The following is a 7,001-nucleotide window of genomic DNA, read 5'->3' on the forward strand; positions in this document are numbered from 1 at the left end:
GATTCGGGATTAAACCGTTGACTTGGGACACTATAAATCTCCCAAGTGGCGACTCTGAATCTTTAAATAAATAAATCCTGTTTCGATTGTCCTTTAATTGGAAAAACTCCTTTATTCCCTTCCCGGGGGTGTAGTGTAAAAAGGGAGGTGTTACAGCTCTGGCGACTCTACTGGGGATCGAACCCAGAATCTCTGGTTTAGGGTTCAAGAATTCGAGCATAGAATAATTGTTATGTTTGGCTTTATTTATTATCTAATTTTATTACATGATTGGGTCTAATGTGCTAAATGTTGGTTTTTACCGCTTTGATATTATCTGAACTGTATATATATAAACTGCTACGGAACCCCTCTCTTCTCTCTACTGAGGAGTGCATGCTGGTCGTGACTTCTTTCTGTTAGTGTCAAATCCTAAATAGAACGAGGCTCGGACAAGTTGCAAAGCCGGATGATCCTTTGGTTACCGGTACACAGCCCCCTCCTCAGCTCGAGTTGTCCGCTCGGGTAAGCCAGGTCTAGAACAAATAAACCCAGAGTTTTAGACCTAGTATAACAATACCTCATGTTGGATCCCTAGTAGGAGCATTTTGCTTGCATCATGTGCATATCTGACTTTGGAGACTCAACACAAGGGTTGGGTCTGTCTATGACAGGTGCACCCGAAATAAAAGACCATCCTGATGCATCTTACTTGCTACTTGTGCATTTATTTGCTTCGATTTGCATGCTGACCGGATTTTGAATAAAAGGAGAGAATTTGGAAAAGAAATAGCAGTATGAGGGTTAAAGAGAGTTAATCGCCTATTTTGAAAAAAAACCAATGTCTAAATAGTGTCGAAACTCTACCGAATTTTTGAGAAATTGAATAATCTTTGTCTTCAAAAATAGTTTGTTTTATTTGCCAATGGAATGAAAAAAAAGAGTTTTGCCAATGGAGTGAAAAAAAAAAGAAGAGAAAAAAAAGAGAAGTTTTTTTTATTTGCCGAAACTACACCAGTTTGATTCTCACAGGGTGTGAGATACGTAGGCAACCCCCATCGGGTCCAACTTCCTTTTTTGCGAAAGTGGCCAAAAGAACAAAAATTTTATTTTTTGAAGATAATTAGGGTGATGCCATTCTTGTCAGAAAAAGCCGAATGTCCCTAAAAGGGTGCCGGAAGGCTGTTTTTGCAAGAACAGCCACATGTGGTCATTTTTCAAGGTTTTCACCGGTTAGCCAACACAGCCTTAAAATCTTCGTCTTCGAGGTGCTGAAAGGCCGTATTTTCAAAACCGTATTTCATTTTTGAAAAAAAGAGAAAAAAAAGTGTCGATTTTGTCTTTGAGTCAAATGAGTCTTGATTTTGCTTAATCACCCTAATAAATGTGCAGAATAAGCACGAGTCCAAGTTTACCGATAGCAGCCATGAACAAGATCCCTTTGGAGTTGCATATGTGGTGGGAAGATCTGGGAAAATCGGAGCAAGAAAAGGTCAATATACATTTGGGAGGTCTCACCGGGTTGTTAAAATCGGGCCTAGAGGAGATGTCGTAAAGGCTTTGGTTACGTTTTGGGATCTGGCCCATAATGTATTTCACTTTTCGGATTTTGAACTCACCCCAACCTTGGAAGAGATAGGAGGTTATATAGGAAGTACTGATGGGCTAAGGCATAAGTATCTGATCACTCCAAGAGCCGTTAACTCTCATAAGTTCATGGATTTGCTAAAGATAAGCAAGGGAGTCTCGTATTCCGAGTTGGATGATGGTTTTGGTACTCTACGTTTTATATACCAGAGGTACGGACATGTGGGGGGATTCAACGATCCGGCAAGCAAAGTTTGTAGCAAAGGAAACCGAACAAAATGGGATGAGCATAGGCATTTCGCCTTCATGGTATCTTTTTTAGGCCTTGTGGTATTTCCCCAAAAAGATAGGAATATCGATTTGCGGGTGGCCGAAGTCGTCAAGGTCCTGATTACCAATGCCAAGAGCATTCTCGCCCCTATGATAGTGTCTGAGATATACCGAGCTCTCACAACCTGTAAAGTTGGGGTAGATTTCTTCGAGGGGTGCAATTTGCTATTACAGATGTGGATGATCGAGTACCTGTGCCATCGCCCTCAGTATATAAGTTATAGATCCACAAAGAAAAGTTGTATTGAAGAGTTTGACACAAGAATTGCAGGGTTTAAGCTGCCAGAGGGGTTTGAAGAGTGGGTATCCTGCCTTCGCTCCATTACTGCAGGGCAAATAGAGTGGGAATTGGGCTGGCTTCCTGTTGAAGAAATTGTGTATATGACTGCCACTGGTCCTTAATTCCTCCTGATGGGTCTACGAGGTATTCAGCCTTACGCTCCTTACCGGGCAATGAGATAGTTGGGAAGGTGTTAGGTGATGCACCCAGATGAAGATCTTAGTGTGCATGTGGTCGAGGTTAGTTCTGACGGTCAATTTCATGAAGAGACAGTTCGTTCTATTTGGAATGAATGCCCGGTACTTGACAGTAAACACTCGAGTGCGTGATTTATCTCGAGGCGAAGTCTCACCCACCTATATTGCTTGGTATAGAAAGAAGAACACTGCAAGGGCTGAACCAGAAAGACCAGCCAAAAAGCCTCACGTTCATAAATTCATTGAAGCGTCACAAGAACAGTGGGCTTGGGTAGCTAAGGAGAATGAGTACGGGGCCACAATAGGAAAATTGGAAAAGCAAGTTAGGGAGCTTCAATTCGAGAGTAGCTTGCAGGTTGCGGCAGATGAAGGGGAAAAGAAAAGGCTAGCCAAAGAAAATGAAGCCCTTCAAGCTCAAATTCAGAAAATGAAAGTAGCGGCAGAAAATCCATCCCGAAGCGACAGGGATGAAAAACTCATAGCTAACCTAAGGTAGAAAGTGAGTGACTATAGTTTCGATTTAAACAAAGCAGAAAGTGAACTAGCCAAGGCTAAAAAACAATTGGCTAAAAATGCAGATGAACGGGTACACCTGGTTAAGCAGTTGAGAGAAAGGTACGACGATGAGGTCGCAGGGTTAAAGAAAAGGGCCATCACCACGGAAAACAAAATGATCAAGCAGGCAAAAGACTTCAAAGTTGAAAGGGAACATTGTTATATGGCATTGGCGCAATTAGAAATTGATTTACAACAACTTCAAGAGCAATATCATGCGGCTAAGCAAATTTTGGAGGCCAGGGCCCAGCAGATTGGGCGTTTGTTACAAGAAAAGGGCATCATAAGGGAGATAATTAGAAACATCACCGACTATATCGTTATGAAGTGCCACATCTGTGAGGATATGACTCGCACTACATTCTTTGCAGCAGTGATGACCTTTGTTAAACAAATAATGAACGACTTGGACCGACTTCAAAGGGATCTTGCACATAGGCCCGCGGCGAGACCGAATGACGTCCCGCGGGCACCAGGAGCATTGATGTACTCGTGATTTTTTGTTTGAGTCTGTATTTCCTTTTCTGTCAGAGTTTGTAAGTCATGTTGGGTTAGTATTTTCTTTCTATTTTTGAGTCTGTATTTCTTTGGAGTATGATAGCTTATTTTTGGAGTCTGTATTTTGTCTTTGCATCAGAGTCTGTTAGTCTTTTGGAATTTGTTAGTATTGAGTCTTTGTAATCGAAGCGTCTATTTTTATACAAACTGAAAAATCCCAAAAAATGTTTTATTTACTTTCACACTTATTTCCTAGAACTACGCTCGGTCTGATTCATGTGGGGTCATGATACGTAGGCAATCTCCATAGGATTCGACTGTAACCAAATAATAAAAAAGAAGAGAGAAAGAAAGAGCGGAAAAACAAAAGAGAGAGAAAATAAGAAATCAAGAGAGAGTAAAAATGAAGAGAGAATAGAGGCAAGAGTGAAAGGAAGGAAATGAAAAAGAAAAGAAAAGAAGGAAGTTTGCAATCGGAAGAAAGAAAAGGTCGGGATGACGCATGCAACCGATCAAATACATAATAGAGTCGGTTAACTGTTTAGGTGCATTCATGCCCAATGTGCGGTTACCAATTTGTTAAAGCCAAATAGCTAACAAGGTTGTTGTTTGGTGTATTAAGTCCAGGCAGGTGGTTAGTTGGTTGGCATTCTGGCAACTCACTCATACAACACCCGATCGAAAACTGGTTGAATATGGCCAATCAGGAACGAGAAACAAGTATTGTCGACCCATCGAAAGAAGTGGAAGAAATGGACGTTAATGCAATAAGGGAGGAAATGTATAAGCTAAAGCAACAGATGGCTGAAATGTACCAAGCTTGGGCGAAGGGGCATCCACCGCCAGTCTATCTTGCTAACCCCGCTTATATCCCACCATTGGCTCAACCTCAGGAACCTCCCAGTGTGAACTCATCTCCAGCCTTTCCCCTCTACCAACAATGCCAAGGCACCACTTCCCATACATCACAAGCTCCTCCATCCAAACAAGTCCCATACTCTCCTCCACCAGTCACTCCTGTTTTTGTGGAACCTCCACCTGCTACATTACACCAATCCTCTAGTGAACCTTTGTTCCAAACTCACGACAACCAGTATTATCCCTTTGAACCTAACTTCAAAGTTCCAAAACCCTATTCTTACACCCCTCATCTTGATCTCACGGCAAAAACCGAGAAGCCGCCCAAAAACCCTGAGCAGAAGGAGATAATCAAAAAGGTCAAAAGCTTAGAACAATCATTCTGAGACATGATGGAGCTAGGGGGCCAAGTAAGTGTGGCCTATAAAGATTTATGTCTGTTCCCAGATGTTCAGTTACCAGCCGGGTTCAAGATGCCCAAGTTTGATCTGTACGACGGTCATGGCGACCCAGTAGCACATTTAAGGGGATTTTGTAGCAAGATGAGAGGAGCAGGAAGAAGAGATGAATTGCTAATGGCGTATTTCAGCTAAAGTTTGAGTGGATCGGTGCTAGAATGGTACACCAGACAAGATCATAGCAGGTGGTACACAAAGGACGATTTGGCCCAAGCTTTTGCCTATCATTTTCAGTATAATCTCAAAATCATCCCAGACCGTCTGTCATTGACGAAGATCGAGAATAAGCCCGATGAGAGTTTCCGAGAATATGGGTTCCGTTAGAGAGAGCAAGTAGCGAGGATTGACCCTCCGATGAAAGAGAGTGAGATGGTTGATTATTTCTTGCAGGCTTTGGAGCCCACTTATTTTGGTAATTTGGTATCAGCAGTGGGCAAGTCCTTTAATGATGTTGTGGAAATGGGAGGCATGGTTGAGGAGGGACTCAAGTCCAACAAGATCATAAGTTATTCAGCAATCAAAGCGACCACCCAGGCCATTCAAAGCGGTACTGGGGGTGTACTCGGAAAGAAGAAGAAAGAGGATGTTGCGACGATCGAGTCGACAACTTGGGGTGGATCCAGGAACCTTACCCGTTACTACAACCAGCCGCGACCCTATCCCCAAACTTACCACCACACTCTATAAAGCCCACCACAACACTACTACCCACCGCTAGATCCCCATTTTTCTGTCCATCACATACAAACCTATACCCAACCTCCCGCTCATGCACAATGGCGTGCGCCAACTCCACAAAACCCATACCAAGCTCCACAAAATAACTATCCACCCCTAAAAACCTACAGAAATCCTCCTAGAATAGGTTTTCGACCCAATCAAGCCTTTAAGAATGAGAGGTTGCAGAACCAGAGCACTTTTACTCCATTGGGGGAATCCTATACTAGTCTATTCCACAGGCTGAGACAGTTGGGTATGTTGAATCCGATCGAGGCCAAAATGCTGAATCCCCTTCCCAGAAATCTTGACCGCTCGGTGAGTTATGAGTATTGTTCAGGGGCCCTGGGACATGACACAGAGAAGTGTTGGAAATTGAAAATAGCTATGCAAGAGCTTATTGATACTCATCGAATCGAGGTTCAGGCCCTAGAAACACCAAATATCAACCAGAATCCACTGCCAGCTCACCATGAAACCCATATGATTGAGTTGATACACAAGGGAGGGGAGCCTAAGAAACCCTCGCAGACGGTGATCATGATCCGTTCCAGAGAAACCAGTCCCAAGGAAAAGGTAACCAGCGGGAAATTAGTGGTTCAGTTGAAGGAGGTAGACAACAAGCCAGTTGTGGTAGCCGAGAAAGGGTCGTCAAGTACTGTTGTAGTGAAACCTGAGAAAGCTAAAGTGGTGGTACCAGGGGTTGCAAGTAAACCTGTTGTGGTCGTGAAGGGTGCTCGTGCAGAGCTTATTATTATAAAACCTGTAACTCAGCTTCCAGTGATCAACAACAAGGCGGTCCCGTGGAAATATGAACGAGTGTTACAAGGGGGAAGAGGTCAGAGAAGAAGTGTGTGAGACCCATGGCTTGACTCTATCGGGGAGATGCTTTGCCACCGAAGAGTTGAGAAAAGCAAAGACCTCAAAAGATAACCCAGTGTTGGTAAATAAAGCTGTGACCGAGGAAGAAGTAGAGGAGTTCTTGCGAAAGATGAAAGTGCAGGACTATTCCATTGTGGAGCAGTTGATGAAAACACCGGCTCAGATTTCATTATTGTCATTATTGATCCATTTCGATGAGCACCATCGGGCTTTGATGAAGATCTTGAACGAGGCCCATGTTCCTGACAAAATCTCAGTAAACCACTTGGAAAAGATAGTTAACAAGATATTTGAGGTAAACAGAGTCACATTTTCTGATGATGAGCTACCCATGGAGGGCACTGAGCACAATAGAGCCCTCTATCTGACGGTGAAATGCGAAGATTCCATGGTTACTCGGGTACTGGTTGATAATGGGTCCAGTGCGAACATTTGTCCTCTCTCCACGTTGAACAAGCTGATAGTGGAAGATGAAAGAATTCACAAGAATAGTATTTGCGTTCGGGGATTCGACGGTGGAGGGAAAGATTCAGTCGGGGACATAGTGCTTGAGCTCACCATAGGGCCAGTTGATTTTACTATGGAATTCCAGGTACTCGATGTGGCTGTTTCTTATAACCTACTATTGGGACGACCTTGGCTTCATACTGCCAAGGCAGT

Source organism: Nicotiana sylvestris, chromosome 2 (genome assembly GCF_000393655.2).
Source record: "Nicotiana sylvestris chromosome 2, ASM39365v2, whole genome shotgun sequence".
In the NCBI taxonomy this organism is placed as follows: Eukaryota; Viridiplantae; Streptophyta; class Magnoliopsida; order Solanales; family Solanaceae; genus Nicotiana; species Nicotiana sylvestris.